This window comes from Pleurodeles waltl, chromosome 2_2, assembly GCF_031143425.1.
Source record: "Pleurodeles waltl isolate 20211129_DDA chromosome 2_2, aPleWal1.hap1.20221129, whole genome shotgun sequence".
Classification (NCBI taxonomy): Eukaryota; Metazoa; Chordata; class Amphibia; order Caudata; family Salamandridae; genus Pleurodeles; species Pleurodeles waltl.
The window spans coordinates 1,164,523,728-1,164,541,287 of NC_090439.1; the positions used below are offsets into that span (position 1 = coordinate 1,164,523,728).

Genomic DNA, 17,560 nt, shown 5'->3' on the forward strand with positions numbered 1-17,560 from the left:
GGTGTATTCGATTTTACTTCAAAAGCGTTGATTTTATGCGTCTTATGCACTATCCTGTGTGTTGGAAATGGCCCTTTTTGCAGGGTTATCCCCAAACCTTTTGCCTTCTTTATCCTATTTTTCAGGTCTGTTTTTTTGCTGGTTTATTGTCTCTGCGCACTGTACCACTGCTAATCAGTGCTAAAGTGCAAGTGGTCTCTGTAGAAATTTAACTGTTGATTAGTTTATCCATGATTGGCATATTTGATTTACTGATAAGTGCCTAGTAAAGTGCACTAGAGGGGCCCAGGGCCTGTAAATCAAATGCTACTAGTGGGCCGGCAGCACTGGTTGTGTCACCCACATTAGTAGCCCTGTAAACATGGCTCCAACCTGCCACTGCAGTGTCTGTGTGTGCAGTTTCAAACTGCCAATTTGACTTGGCAAGTGTACACACTTGCCAGGCCTAAACCTTCCCTTTTACTACATGTAAGGCACCCCTAAGGTAGGCCCCAGGTAGCCCCATGGCCAGTGTGCAGTGTATGTTAAAGGTGGGACATGTACTGATGTGTGTTACATGTCCTAACAGTGAAATACTGCCAAATTTGGTTTTCACTGGTGCAAGGCCTATCCCTCTCATAGATTAACACAGGGGCTGCCTTTAAATATTATTGAAGTGCAGATTCACTTTGTGGGCAGATAGAAATATGGAGTTTATAGTCTCTAAACTCACAATTTAAAAATACATCTTTTAATGAAGTTGTTTTTTAGATTGTTAATTTGAAAATGCCACTTTTAGAAAGTAGGCATTTTCTTGCTTAAACTATTGCCCCACTTCTCACCGCGACCCTGGTCTCCCCGATGCCGTCATCAGATGACTTCACCGAGCTGCTGCTCGCACCTTGACCTGTGGGCCCCGCACTCCTGCATCGCCTTCTTACACCGCAGCCTGGGCATCCCCGACGCCGTTGCTCCTGCTGACATCAACCCCGCTGCCTGCACCGTGGTCTGTGGACACCGCTCATGAGGGTCATGAAGCACTGACCAACCCGCACCGCCGGCTTGGGCCTATTGACGACAGCGCTTGAGCAATGACGATGCCGCTGCCTGTACCGTGACCTGGTGACACCGCACGTTGCACCGCCCCGCTTTACAGCGCAGCACTGGTCTCACCGATGCCGCTAGACACCGTCACCGAGCCGCTGCCTGCACCGTGACCTGTTAGCACTGCACGTCACAATGTCCTGCTTCGCACCGCAGCCCCGACACCATCCACACTAGCGCTCCTGACTTCATCAGCCCGGAGTTCGATCTGCAATGCGTGTGACTTCAAGGGCCTGACGACTCCCACACCGACTCCGGAACGGACACCACGACGCCAGCGACGCCACTCTCCAGAGCTCACTGCGAGGATCACAACACCCTGCAATTCCAAGTAACTGTTTACTGGTCTTCCCGACACCGTAGCTGGCCCTAGAGGCAGTGGCCGGCCTGAACTGTTGGTTTTGTTGATCACGATGCCGTGATAGCCCCAGGTGGAGCTATCGACTTCAAGGAACTGTATTTTTAAGGTAAATCTTGCTAAATTCATATCTTTATTACCGTGTGTCGGATTTTTATCGTTTTGGTCTTGTTTTACACATTTAAATATTGGCTATGTTTCTAAAACTGGTGTGGTGTCCTTTTGTATTGTTTTTTACTGTGTTACTGTGTTTTATGTGCAAATGCTTTACGCATTGCTTCTGAGATAAGCCTGACTGCTTGTGCCAAGCTACCAAGAGGGTGAGCAGTGGTTATCTGAGCCGGTATCTCCCTTATCCTGACTAGAATAAGGGTCCCTACTTGGACAGGGGGCAAACCGACTGCCAACTAGAGACCCCATTTCTAACACTCTGATTGCAGGCGTCTTGAAAAGAAGTGATTAACACAACTGAAAAACTGCAGTGGTGGGAATGCCAAGAAATCAGTGGTACGTAATGCTGGGCATACATGAGAACCAGGTAGGATAGCACTGTTTTGGCACAAGATCAGTCTACTATGAATTAAAGACTGGATTCTTGATTTGGTAAAATCTGTGACCTTAAAGTGAATCTGAGGTCAGGCCCTAAGAACACATGAATTGTGTTTATTGAGAGGTCTGATGGATTGAAAGAGGAAGAGAATTCCATATTTTAGGCGCCAGGTAGCTGAAAGAGCTACCACCAATTCAAACTTTTTTCTCTTTAGGAATGAAGGCAAACTTGACATCAGCCAATCTCCGATTTCTGGGTGAAACATTGGGTTTAGTCAGTGACCGAGGGTTGTGTGGGCCATTGTTGGATAAGGCCTCGTAGCAGTAACAAAGGGCTTTAAATGAAGTTCTCTGCTTCATTGGGAGTCAATGCAGCTTGCTAAGTGCAGCCCTGATGGATGCACGTTTTGGGATTTTGAGCAGTAGACGTGCCGCAACATTCTGGACACGTTGAAGTCTATTCAGACGTGATTGGGACGCAGCTAGGTAAGGGACAGTACAGTAGTGCAGCCTACACATAAAGAGAGCTTGTGCTACCATTTTTTGAGCGGATTCTGGCAGAAAACAGACGATTTTTGTAAGGCTTTTTAACAGCCCTACACACTTCCCTGCAAGTGCTGTAATTTGGGTGTCAAAGGAAAGTTTGTTGTGAAACCATATGCCCAGATTTTTTACCTTTGGCTTGGGAAGAGGTAGTGGACTAAAGCTATTGGGCCACCAGGCAGTAGACCAAATATTGAGCTGTTTACTTAGGATCAGCACCTCAGTCTTCCCTGCGTTAAATTTTAGGCAGTTAGTCCATCCCTGTGGCAAATCCCGAAAGACACAAATAAAGAGAGGAAACCATGTGCTTGCTGTTCTGGAAAAGAGTGATGATAAGCTGAGTGGCATCAGCATATGAGATGATGGTAAACCCAAAGCGTTCGATGACCTCTGCCAAAGGGCGAAGGTAAATGTGAAAAAGAGTTGGACTCAGGGAAGAGTCCTGAGATACTCCTTGCACAGAGGAACACCTTCGAGTGGAAAGGTTTTTGAGACACCTGGAAGGTGTGTCCTTGCAGAAAGGAAGAAAACTACATCAAGGCTTTATGGCCAATGTTGTAGTTCCAGAGTCTCTCATTCAGAATGTTGTGGGACACAGTTTCGAAAGCGGCACTGAGATCCAACATTGTTTTTGCCGCAGAATCTCCAGCATCCAAGGTCTGGCATATTGACTCAGCAGCTAGAAGCAGAGCAGATTCAGTTCTATAGGCGAGGCAGAAGCCGGACTGAGTCCTATGTAGGTGGTCGTTATCCTCAATAATGTTGCAAAGCCGCTTATCAACATGCTTCTCAGTAATCTTGAAAAATAGTGGAAGAAGCGACATAGGAATATAGTTTTCAGGCTTGGTGGGGTCCAGCAGAGGTTTTTAAAAGTGGGACCACAATACTATGTTTTCAATGTTGAGGAACACAGCCAGAGGCCAGGGAGGGGTTTAACAGCTCACATAAAAAAGCCCGAACTACCTCAAAACCCTGCTCTAAGATAGAGGGAGACGCTAGCTCTCAAGGGAACCAAAACCTAATCAAACTGCATAATGAGGCCAGACCATCAAAATCAATGGGGTTAACAATTCAACAGCTTAGAGATGACTTGATAGGTCAAAGCACGCGCTGAGGCACTGGGACCCTCTGGCCTTAGCGGAACAGGAGGCATAAATGTACGCCACCTTTTCAGAGAAGAAATGGGCTAAGGCGTTATACCCTTCTCCTGACGGCGGGATGGAAGCTGAGACTTGGGATGACTAGTTAAGTGATTTGACAAAGTAGGCTATTTCTTGAGAAAGGGTATGGGCAGTTTGAATTTTCTCAGTATAGTAATCACACCAAGATTAATTAATATGCCAATAATAGATTTTAAGAGCTGCCAGATTATCCGCTCTGCATGCTGGGGTCATAGGCTGTGCATAAAGACGCTTGCATCTCTTCCTTAGCGTCAGACGCTTGCCATTGAGCCAGCCTGCTGAAGGCTTTTGTCTGCTAAAGGTCTTTCACAAGAGAAGCGATTTGATCTAACACTCTGCTAGTCCAGTCATCCGCTTCTACTCTGGCCTTGTCGAAACAATTTTCCAAAACGGGTTGGCTATTATCTAGCGTTTGGATAAACCTCATAGGGGTCACTTTAGCCCAATGGCGTGCCAACGTCGTAGTGGTATCTCAGCTAGCGTGTGCCCTGTCGTAAGGCACATGAATGGGAATGGAAAGATGGTTAGACCAAATCAACGAGAGAGGTAAACAGGTCTCGAGATAAACATAATAAAAAAATACAGGATCAAGGATGTGCCCTAAGCTATGCACAGGAGTAACAACTAGCTGAGCAAGTTGTAAACTCTCCTCCAAATCTCCAATTAGCGCGGCGATCACAGGGCAGCTGGCACTGTCAAAGTGTAAGTTGAAGTCACCTACCACCAAACAATTGGAGTAGCGAAGGGCTAAAGAAAATTGAGTATCAGCTAGAGAGGTGGCAGAGTTGGATAGGGGACCAGGAGGACGATAGATCAAGGCCCCTGACACAACAAAACTGTTTGTGAGAAGGAAAGAAAAGAAGGACAGCCATCAATAAGGAGCTCAGAGAAGGTCCAGTGAAGTGTCTATTTAAAAACAATTGAATTCCTCCCCATCTCTGTGGGGGCCGATCCAGCCTCGCGATGGTGAAACCTTTGGGGATGGCTTGTAGTATGTCTAGGGAAGAATCCTCATTAAGCCACGTCTTAGTCAGCAAGACTGCATTCGGCATATGCTCTTCAAGAAAATCATGTACCTCAAGTTTGTGTTTCATCAATGAACTACTGTTAAGAGAGAAAGAATTAGCAGAATGCTGGGACTGGGGTACTATGCTTACCTCGGCTATCGAGGGCGATGGAGCCAGAACTGAGAACCAACTTCGCAGCACATCTCCGCATTGTAGAGGTTCAGTGAATGGCTGCAGGCATTAGGCAGGGTCACCAAGAGATCCAGCAGTTCTTGTCTGGTATAGAGTAGGGGATCTAGCCCAAAACAGCCAGGTGTCCTGCCGCGTCCAGGCGTGGACAGGTGCAGATGGGCCTTGCCTTAGGTGCGCCAGTGGCACACCCACTGCACGTGTCCGCTGCGGAATATGTGCTGGGCTCGTTCACGCCTTAGCTCACTCCTCTCTCCTTGGCTTTCTTATGCTCTTACTGTCTTCCTCAGGTTTCACCTCACTCTTACTACCACTCGTCCTTTGTTGTGCTGCATTTATCTGAGTTTTGGAAGTGCATTCATAACATTAGGATCCATTTCATTCATAGTGTGTGATTGACTCAGTGTGTTCGTAATTGACGTAGAGGTATTGTCAAACACGTGATTAAATAGTTAACTAGTACACACCAACTCTGGCTTTCATTAGGGTTTTCAATTTATTTTTGTGGCCAATGCAGTTATAGCTCACTCACAAATAACCCTTTGCGTTCTCTGCCCTTACGAGCCCCGTGCACTTATCATGCAAGTGTTGCCGCCAACATTTACCACTTGGCTGACAAACACAGGGATGTCAACACTCAACCCACCCCAGGCTTACACGTCCACACTCTATCTATCTAACACATACATTACTAGTTTGGGAGAGAAAAATAAAAATTATCTTTAATTATACTTTAAACCCTCTGCCCATGCTATTGTTTGACTGTCCCCTGACCGAAATCTTGCCTCTGTTGCTGCCTGCAAACCACCATTGTAACTCACACGCATAACACTACACACAGTACAACAAAGAACACACACACCTAAAATAGCTGAGACATATAGGCTTTGCCAATGCTTGTTTTGTAAATTGTCCTTTTAATATGCATGATGTATTGAGAATGCTGTCCATTTAGCTGCTCTCCATCCCATATATGTTTACTTGTATGCTCAGCTGGTAACTTCTATTGACGATTGCACGTCATCGTTGAATTTGATTAGATTTGAGCAAAAAGAGTTGCACGTTACTTTAGAAAAAGAAAGCACTTTCCAAACTTTTTTTAAATTCAGAGGCTAGGCACAATAACTAATACATTTGACTGATTAATGTCCTTACTCAAATATAACAAAAGTTTTTCTGGGGCTGCATCTCTTCCATTTTATGCTCTTAGGTGGGCGATGATCACTGATGAGCCGAGAAAGGGCGAGGGAGGTGCTGTGGCTGAGGTAAGCAGGGACTAAGTGTGGTGACCCCTGTTCTGCCTACGTTGATTGTGGTCACTCATAGGAGCTGTGATGGAGGTGGGGGCGATCACAGCTGCTGGCAGGGATGGGCTGCACGGTCTGGAGAGAACAGGGTATGTAATGCACAGTTATGAAGGGTCAGAGGTGGGAAGGTGGGGTGAAGAAGGCAACTTTGGTGGGCTCCAAGCTTCGAAGAGCAAACCGGCACATTCACAGTTGTGGATTGTAGCTCTGGTTCACTCCCACCTCAAGCGCTAATGCTAGCTGATTGGCAGCCCACCTTCTGAACTGGTGGGCTTACGCACTTTCATTCAGAGTGTGGGTTTGAGTGACATCCTACACTCTGAATGGAGCAGTGCGATGAACCGTTTATCTATTTTTTATAAAAGGACAGGCTGCACCATTTGCAGAGGCTGTGGAGACTCACACTTGTCATAGTCCTCACAATCAAGCCACCAGCAAGAATAGCATAAAATTCTACATTTCGTCCCTTGTTTCCTTACAAGTTATATAGACCCTCTTCAGAACAAATTCAAACAGGCATTTATTGGCTTCTTAATGTAAAAAAGCGGAAAGGTAAGAACCAGCTACAGGATACTGCGATTACTTCCCTCGTCCTTCTTCTCTTGTCACTTGCCTCCAGAGGAAACAGGTTTAGGGGCCAGATGTATCAAGTATGCATTTTGCGAATCGGAAATAGCGATTTTTAAGAAATCGCTATTTCTGATTCGCAAAATGCAATCTATCACATTTACGATTTGGTAATAGCGATTTTTTAATATTGCATTCAGAATGCCTTTGATACATTCTGAAATGGCTTTTTGCATTCGCAAACGGGCATTCGCACTGTTTGCGAATGCAAAAAGCTTTGATACATCTGGCTCTAAGTGTCTTTTGGTCCATGTGTGTGGGAGAATTGAATAAGCATCAGAACTGAACACAATAAGGAAGCAAAAACAACCTCACGTTTCAGACTGCCCCGCAAATGATAAAACTATAACTGGTCCACCGTAAAACCCTTGTTTCCATATACTATAGCTATTCCTAGAGGCACAGACCCCAAGGAACCTCCCTACTTACTCAACAGGAAGGGGACATAAGTGAATCAAATAAGGAGATTTATGAAGTGTATTAAAGCAGTATAACACATTAAGGTATGTTTTTTCCTGGCATAGGTCTTACCCTATACCTTACCCACTTTGTAGCAAGACAGATTTCTACCTTTGAGAACCTCTAAGTTGAGGTCCGATCCCTACATTTAGAAATCTCACGTAGTCTCCCAGCAACCAGGCTCACCCAATTTGCCCAAGAAAGATCTCACTTGGAAAGGACACAGTAAGGTCTTTATGTCAGTGAACCTCTGTAACTGGTCAACACCAATTTATTTCCAGAATTTAAGGCAACCATGAAACAAAACAATAATCACTCAGATCCACCTGCCCGTAGTGAAAGTTTTTTATTTTTTAAATGGGCATCCTCGTGGTAGATCTTCATGCTAGCAACTATGCTGTTGTCAAAGCAGCTCTGAGTGAACAAAAGTTTTATGTGTTTTTTCTTTCTTTTATTTTGGGTTTGAGGAAGAGATCATTGGGGGAACCAGAAGGACAAATACCTAAAAAAATAAAAACATGATGCCTTAAGCTGCAAGGTTACTGGCTCAAAATGTAACACTGTGTTTGTATGTGAGGCTTAGGTTGTGGGTCATCCACGTGTGCAAGAGAAATACTTTCTTGCAAAATCCCTGTATGGATTAATTACTTTTTGTCTGTGAAATGGAAAGAAATATTCTCCCACAGCTTTTGGTGGTATAGTTGAGATCTGACTTGCTATATGATATAGTAGATCAGAAATGACATGGAATAGCTCTTTCGGTAGATTTGGCGCATTGCTAATTTGATCAATATTAATTCCTTTATAGAAGGGTACTTACTTCCCAAAGTCAGCAAGGTCCTTGTGCCTTCTAATAGAGCTTCCATGGATCTGGTATTAGGAGGGTATGTGCCAATGGAGAGATCTTTCACTGGCTCAAAATTACTAGTACTGATGCCAACCAATTAAGTGTCATGGTCAAAGGGCACCAAACTTGAAGAGGCCTTATTTTGAAACTGAGCTGTTGAGTTCAGGATGTATGTTTGGTGGGGGTGCCCACCTGACCGGCTAGTTCACTGGTTGCAACTAGAATGCTATACATTTATGTTCCGACTGTAACATTGGACCTTAAAATCTCTAGTGCAGTTACCAATGCCTTCCTCCTTTTATGCCTCTCTGCTTAAAAATCGCTCTTCCTCATCCAGTTTCTCTGTATTATAGCCACTGGGCTGAAAACAGCTACCTTATTTCATATGCACCGTTAAATACATTTTTTTTATCATTCACAGAATCAAAGGATTTGATGAAGAGACCCTCAGCATCACAACATCAGAAAAGTCCTGCGCAGCATCACCAGAAGAAAAACTGTATCAGTGGGCAGAATCTGAGTAAACCTGTACTCAAAGGTTGGCCCTCTATACACATTGTGCAATTCATTCTCTGAAGAAAAGGCTTCCTACAGAGCTCATCTTTATGGACATTTTGAAGATCCGTACCAGTGATAACCCATATCATTGTTGAGAGTGAAAATGTTTCATTGACTTTTTATATATTTATCTCAGGTGTTCTGGTCTGGTTAAAAACCGTGTTAGTATATAGAGTCCGAGAACAGTTTCACTCAGAGATCACTATCAGATGATCTATAATCAGACAAACCCAAAAAGGTGTACAGAGTGTGACCTAATTTTCATTCTGATGAAAAGTTGGTGCAGCATCAGAATATGCTCAGGAGAAACCATTCAGGTGGAAGAGGTGTGAGAAAATCCTGACTCGTAGAACAAATTGGTTGAATTATCAGAGAATGCTTTCAGGGGAGAAGCTCTACCAGTATGCAGAATGTGAGAAAAACTGCAGTGAGGGCTCTTCGTTGTACAGGCATGAAATAGTTCAGTCAGAGGATAGGTCATACAAGTGTACAGAATGTGGAAAAAGCTTCACCGAACCAAAGAAGCTTTTGAGTCACCAGAGAGTGCATACTTGTGAGAAACGCTATCATTGTACAGAATGTGGGAAAAGATTCCTAGCTAGCCACCATTTGTTGATACACCAGAGAATTCATACTGGTGAGAAGCCCTATCAGTGTACAGAATGTGGGAAACTCTTCTCTCAGAAAATAAACCTTTTGGTACATCAGAGAATCCATACTGGTGAGAAACCCCATCAGTGTACAGAATGTGGGACAATCTTCGCTCGGAAAAGCCATCTTCTCGTACATCAGAGACTCCATACTGGTGAGAAACCCTTTCAGTGTTCAGACTGTGGTGAAACCTTCACATGGAAGAGCACACTGTTGAGACATCGGTTAACGTGTACTAGTGAGAAACCCTACCACTGTACAGAATGTGACCAAGACTTCGCTGAGATGAGCACACTAATGAAACATCAGAGACTCCATACCAGTGAGAAACCCTTTCAGTGTACAGAATGCGGGAGAAGCTTCTCTATAGGATACCATTTGTTGAGACACCAGAGATTCCATAGTGGTGAGAAACCCTTCCAGTGCACAGAATGTGGGAAAAGCTTCACTCATAAGACATATCTTTCAAGACACCAAAGAGTCCACACTACTGAGCAACCCTATCTGTGTACAGAATGTGGGAAAAGCTTCATTCATAAGGCATATCTGATAAGACACCAAAGACTCCACACTACAGAGAAACTCTACCACTGTACAGAATGTGGAAAAGGCTTTGATGATACAAGCACACTAATGACCCATCAGAGAATCCATACTGGTGAGAAACCCTTTCAGTGTGCAGAATGTGGGAAAAGCTTCAGTACGAAGCACATCCTGGTGAATCATCAGAGAATTCATAGTGGTGAGAAACCCTTTCGGTGTACAGAATGTGGGAAAAGCTTCACTCTCAAGAGCACATTGTTGGGACATCAGAGAATTCATACCGGTGAGAAACCTTTTCAGTGTACAGACTGTGGGAAAAGATTCAATCGGTCACACACTTTATTGAGACACCAGAGAGTCCATACTGGTGAGAAACCGGGGCTTTTCACACATTCTGTACACCCATGCACTCAAAGCACATGTCTTCTCCATCATGAGCAGATCCATACTCAGTAAAGGATGATTTAGTGCTGGACATGTGTCTAAAATCCACACTGCTGAGAAACCCTATTGCTGCTTATGGGAAAAGCTTCCCTCAGAGATGCAAACAGTTCATACATCAGAGAACCCATGCTGGTGAGAAACCCTTCCAATGCACAGAATGTGGAGAAGGCTTCAGTGAGTAGTGCCGCCTGGTGGCTTAAAGAAAAACGTATGTAACCCAGCAATGACAGTCAGTGGTGTTCCCTGACTTGAAACATTGCAACCTAATGAATCAAGCTCATTTTGGAAAATAATCTCTGAGACCACAAAATGCATTTTGGAAGTGTGTATAATCCTGTCTCAAATCTTGATTAGAAATCGTGCAGCCAGAAGTATAAAAATGACCAGGAGTGATAAAGTGATGGAATTAGAAATACTTGGACATTTTCAGAGTGACCCAAGGTCCCTCTTAAAAGAATAGCATATAATACAACTAAGAAGGGCTGCAAAGTGTCATGGACAGAAAGCTAAGAAGGTATACCAATTGTGCTGATTAAAAAAGAGCAGTGGCCATGAATGATGGTGCCATAAATTAACTTTTAGAATTGAGTGCCTTACTGCAGGCAAGGAAAGAAGTGTTCCAGTCTTTGTGCATTTCAGGGAATACAAACTTGCACCTTTAGCATCTGCTGGAAATGTTTATTGAACATTTCTTCTGTTTCTGAGGAAAAAATAATTTGCAAGCCGTCTAGTTTTTATCCACATTTTCCTGGTAGGGATGATCTAATAATGTGGTCCATGAACATTCAGAATTCTGTGGGCAGTAGAATGATGCTAGAGTATTAATCATTCATGAATTCTACCAAAGTTCTACATGATTGATAGACCAGCGTTATATAAAAAAGGGTTGAAACTCCGAATTGGGGCCGGCTTTTGGGTGGTGCGACCGCACCGGGCGCTGACCTTAGGGGGGCGCTATGTTTAGCAATAACTTCCGAAACTTGCCATTTAAAAGCACCTGCTGAAAGGTCCTTATGCGTTTAGCTTTCAAGAAACAATTAAAATGTCAGGGTACCTCTTGTGATTAATGTTTCTTCTAGAGAGAAAGAGATGGGAGTTTGCCTAGTGGCAGCTTTGACTCAACATAAACTATCATAGAGGGTTAATATTCCTGCTCAAAAAAACAGAACTATGGGGCATATTTAAGAAAAGTGGAGCTGCACACAGTACGTTGCCACTTTTCTTGCACCCCTTAGCGCCCCCCTAATGCCACAGTGTGTGTGTCATATTCAAAATACGACGCACCATGGTAGTAGTTAGGGGACTCGAGTCAGAATTTCTTACGATAGTCCGCTGCTTTGCAGGATTAGTGTAAAAAATTTTGACGTTAATCTTGCAAAGCACCCAGAGGCCCATTGTAACCAATTGAAGCCTCCTTTTAATGCCTGCTCTGAGCAGGCGTTAAAAGTGCCGGAAAAAAATGATGCAAAGAAATCCGTCAGATTTCTTTGCGCCATTGTTTTGGCTCTCACTAACGGAGGAATGTCACCTTTGCATACATTATGCCTGGTGCAGGCATAATTTAGCACAAAGGGATACAAAGTTGCGCAATGCATGCATTGCACTACTTTGTAAATATGGCACAGCGTTTTGGGCCTTCTAACGCCACATTAGCGTAAAAAAAATTGTGCTAATTTGGTGTTAGAATGGCACTAGGGGCTCTTAAATATGCCCCTATGTTTTATGTGGCTAGCTGAGTGGTTTAGTAAAGCCAGCCTTTACAAGTGCTTTAAAACACATGAATGTATGTGAAAGGGGAGCGATGGAGGGATGAGGTGCACCTTTGCGGGTGAAACAGAGGCAGAAGTCATGGGGGGGGGTACAATAAACTGTCGCACAGGGCCCCACCAGTCCTAAAGCCGGCCCTGCTCAGAATAATAACGTCCTTTTGCAGTTGATAGTATCTCTTCACACCAACAAATGAGATACAACACACTGAGGAGTGTCTGAAAAATGTATACCTCAAAATTGCCATTGGCAGAGATGCATTGTGGCCCCACTATTTTATCAACTTATTTGTTTGCTTTGCCAGACCTGTTAAAACTAGTGAGGATGTTTTCTCCCAGTATTAGTAGAAGAAATAATTTGAATCCTAATCTACATGGATGGAAGTATATTTCTGCATTTAACCTAGTAGGACTCCAGCGTTAATGAACACAGTTGAATCAACTGTGAAGCGTATAAATAGGTTTATAAAGAAGTGTACATTTTACTGGTACTTGTGAAAGTACCTTTGTAACGAGTGAATGATTATATATATGTGCTTGGTACTGCTATAACGTTGAATACTCATGTAGGATCTTATGTTAATCAGTAGCTAAATGATGAGGCAATGAAGTTGATTTATGAACCTCCAACAGTGACCTTATGCTACATATTATTTATGAACTATGAACCAGAATGTTTTTCTGGATATCAAATACTAACATACCACTGTAATGTTGAAAAAGTGTTTTGTTGTACAAGGTGTAACTCAAAATTAAAATAAAAGTTTCATGTAATTTGACAGCTGGAATTCAATCCATTGTGGTTTGCAGATACACACATTTCTCCAAAAATGATTTAAATGAATATAACAAGTTTCTTTGGTCTGAGACTGGGTAACACCTTCTTTTGGGAATGTGGTGTGTCTTTGGCTAGTGCAGTCTCAAGTCTCAACCTTCTGCATATACTTGGAAAAATTCAAGAGATATCTGTGGCATGAATGTCAAAAAAATAAAAATAAAAGGTACAGTTGATTTTAGAAGTCTGGCCCCCTGAAGGTGCAATTCAAAGCAACTTCCCCTGCAGTGAAGTCTGTATGCCCTACCTGATCGCAAGGTCCTCCTGTCGTTTTTGAAGACTAGTGTCACACAGGTCATAACCGGATAAGAATGTTGTTTAGAAGAAAACTGTAATGGGGCGGCCACTGTAATTAGATTAATGTAATTACCTTTAAAGTATTTACATTAAGTGCTGTGCAGCATGAGACTTTCTCTTACTGTAATTGTTTTGCTGCCTGTGAACTATGAAGCCTTGTTTTGGAAGGAATTTCTGTTGTAATCCAGCAATCTAGCATGCTATCCCGTTAGCTACTTGTGTGTCATCAGGTGGAATCTTGGGTGACTGAGATTGCTGAGGGAACAGATAATGTGGAAGATTTGATCTCTGAGCTGCGAATAAGGTTGGCTTGAGGTGACTGCAATAAAGGACTTAGGACCAGATGTACGACCTTCAGTGTTTGCGACTCGCAATCTGCATTTTTTGTGACTGCAAACACTGATGTTCAACAATGGCTGAGACACTGTTTGTGATTCCCAAATGGGTCGCAACTGACCTGCCTCATTAATATTCATGAGGCAGGTCGCCTTTTGCTATCCATTGGGATGATGGCTTGCTGGGATCAGCAGACCACCATGTCTGTGCCTGCTTTTTGTTTTTAAATGCAGCCCATTTTCCTGAAAGTAAAAAAGGATGCATTACAAAAAGAAAAATGAAATGTTTGCTTTTTGTTTTTTGTTTTTTTAGGTTGGGCAATGGTCCGTGGAATCACTGCCTCCTATGAAAAAAAGTTGGTGCCCCCATTTACAAAGAGGAAGGGGTCATTGGGGATCCCTTCCTGTTTGCGAAAGAGTTACCACCTCCTTCAATGAGTCGGTAAAGTATTAATGTTTTGCGACCGCATTCCCGGTTGCAAAACATTCATAATGTGACTCGCTATTGGGAAGGGACTCCCTATACTCACTCCTTCCTAATACCGAATCGCAAAAGCAAAATGTGAGTCGGTAACAAGTTACCGACTTGCATTTTGCCTTTGGTATATGCCAAAATGCATTTTACCTGTTGAAAAACAGCCTACAGGGAAAATGCGTTGTACATCTGACCCTTAAACTGAAAAGTTTTGGAATACTTCTTAACACATTCCCTCCCCTTCTCCTTTCACTTTTTTGTTAATAAAGTCAGTGCATGTGCAAACAATGGAATTACCTGCAACTTTGCATCTGCTTACTATGGATTGGGAAAAAAATAAATATCTTTAATCACCCCTACTTGAGAACCTGCCCTTTTACTCGCTGACTTCCAAGCAGTCTTCAAAGACATTATTGCTGCACATTGTTTTGACTGCAATCATGAGTGTGTTTGTTTTATTATGCGGCCATAGGTGGAGGTGCTGCTAAAGAAAAGGCTGATATTTTTGAGAAAGAAGAGACACCCAGTCTATGGATGCCTCCTATTATGGTGGCATGAAAACTAAAGCAACACCACAAAGTATAGGTATGTATGGACATACCTTTAGCCAACACTAATGTCAAACATGAATACTCGTTGACAGTTTTGGTCACGTAGGTTAACAGGCCTGTTGTTTCTCTAACAAGGACCTTAACTCTAAATACTTATTGTTGATTCTCAATCACAATATATCCTAATGTTTTCAATGCTCATTGAGGTCAGAAGTTTCCAGTGCTTACACTTCTGCATCTCTTGTGCCACAGAGCTTTTTCATTGTGGTATTTGAGCAGTTTTTGGGACTCTGGAAAGTTATTAATGTAAGTGATTATATTCTAGTTCATAAGAAGACAACAGACAAACATAAATCCATATTGAAGACACTTTTAAACCACCACCAATGCTATGGCCTCATGTTAAGCAACAAGGTATTATTTTTAACACAATGTAAACTTCCTCAAACTTTGCATCTGAGCTAGTGGGGTAGCCCCAGGCCCTACCAAAGTGCAGGATATTACGTTATCCACTGTGATGTAACTGTGCAGCTTCCTAGGCCTGGACAAATACATGGACAAATTTAATCTGAAATATTACATAGCTCAAAGAACCTCTTAAGAACAAGCCTTCAAGGCCAAGGCCACCAAAGATGCACTTTTATCTGAAACGACCTTCTAAATATTTTGATGCTAAATTCTGTTAATTCCAGCCTGATGGAGCTGCAGGACTGCACTTTTTCAACACAACTAAATGGGGAATGGGCATTAATAGTCGATTTCAGTCATTGCTTCATCTCCGCAGAGCAATAGTCCTCCCACATGGAGAAATAAATGATAACTGTTCACTGGGAGTGCCAGTGCTCCCATCTTTAAATCCCTGGACAGACTTGTCAGCTGTATATGACCACAAATCACTGATATCACTATTGTAACGTCCTCCTCAAAATCCCCACTGCATAGCCAGAAGTGGATACTTCAACTGCAAGAGGTATTCATTTACAGTATTGTTCAGGGGCTCGGAATCCTGTCACTCATCTACGACTACATGTTAGCACCAGCCAGTGTCATCCTTCAGCTACTAACTTTTATTAATATACAGTTGGTCACCACAACAGATGATGGCCTCCAGTTGAAAAGTCAATCAACAGCTTAAAGACCCTGTATAGGAGTCCATAATCGACCTCAACATCCTGCTGAAGCTTATCAGATTATATTATTTTACCATCATGTTTAACAAGAGTTGGCCTTGCCCCTTCCATGGTTTGTTCTCAAGATACAATCATCTTGTTATTCCATCAATCCATAACAATAGCATTCTTGAGTTGGCATGTGCTGGCCATTATGTAGCCTAAAGCCAGATTGAAGAACAAGGAATGGTTATCTCAGCTGGATGGCATTTTAGCCATTCTGATGAGGGGTTACACTGTTTGCCAAGGCACAGATATGCCAGATCTTCCAGCCTGCATCATCTTCGAGGAGATTTCCACTCATTTGTGGACAAGAAAAAGTGCATATTTCAGGATCTTCGTAGCAGTTGTCTGGGATAACTCAAGATACCCCGAGGTATAGGGGTATGTACCACATGGCGAGAGGGTGTGGGGTGTGGCTTGAGGCCTGACTGAGTTTGAGGCGGACCGCATGTGGTCTCTAAGAGTGCTAGTTAACAGTTGTCCACATAGTTTATGGCACCCTGTGCAGAGTGAGCAGAGAAGATTGTGTAGCTCTGACTAGCCATGTGGTCCAGGTTATGGACAGAGGACTTGTGACAATGCGCAAACACTACTAAATGGGAACCTTCCTCTCTGGTGCGAGTTAGTGCAGGGAGAGGATGTGGTGGTGTTTGAGGGCGTAGAAGCGTAACTTATTCGTGGGAGCGTCTCACCAATGTTATGGATTCAAGACCTCAATGTTGGAGTGAGGCTTTGGCAATGTAGACTTTTTTTTTAAGGTAAATCAGCTTTATGAAAATCAAATACATATGGATCTCATAATAACAATACAAAATATCTGTCACAACGATAATAATATAAATTTGAAAGGAATTGTAAAAGCTGTTTAACATTTTAAAATGTAATAAGGGGGAAAACAATAAAAAGGAACAGGACCAATAAAAAGAAGAAAGATACAATGTGTATTAAAAAAACTAAAAACAGTAATACTCAGTAAAGTATATAGTGAAATTAAAATTAAATTCAATCAAGAACAGAGAAAGCAAACCATTCATGGTGGCTTAAAATTCTCCGATAATGTACAATTAATAGGATTGCAAGCAACAGCATTAAGATAATCAGTCAAAGGTAACCAATACAGACCTCTATTTATAGAGGGGCAGCATAAAGAAGTAAATGCAATATCTAGCCTATGATAGTGGCAAACATTATACCACCAAGCTTTATAGGAAATGTTGGATTACTTTTTCCAATTAAGAGTAATTTGATGAAAGGCTAAAGCTAACATGAGATCCAACAACTTTAAATTATCATCATCTGAAACAATATCAGCAGAGAGACTATCTAGGAAAAGCACTGAGGAAGATAATTGGGATCGCAAATGAAAAATTGAGGTGATCTGACGCCAAACCTTTCTCCAAAAAGAGACAGGGGGAGGACATTCAAAGCGGATATGCATAAGATCTCCCTTTTGGCTGTCACAAGACCAACAATTTGAAGTTGGGGATACAGAAAATTTACCTATAAAAGAGGGAGTAAAATAAAGTCTGTGATAAAGAAAGAAAAGTGACTTTGTTGTAGAAGCTGATCTAGATATTTTATATGATCTATGCCATATCTTATTCCAGAAGGGAATAGTCCAGGTACATCCCAAATCCAATTCCCAATGAGATTCAATTTTAGATTTAGGCCGTGTCAAAACAGGAGAATGAAAAAGTCAATTCTGAAGAAGAAGGAAGAGAAGGCAATGAAAATAGTACATCAAGGATAATAATAATAAGAAGGAGATATTTAGGCATGAAGG

General features: G+C 42.5%; 1 pseudogene; it reads left to right on the plus strand.

Moving 5' to 3' along the window:
* The window catches only part of LOC138278932 (zinc finger protein 585A-like), a 148,372-nt pseudogene extending 135,481 nt beyond the window's left edge, over positions 1–12,891 (plus strand).
* Positions 12,892–17,560: the final 4,669 nt, after the last annotated feature.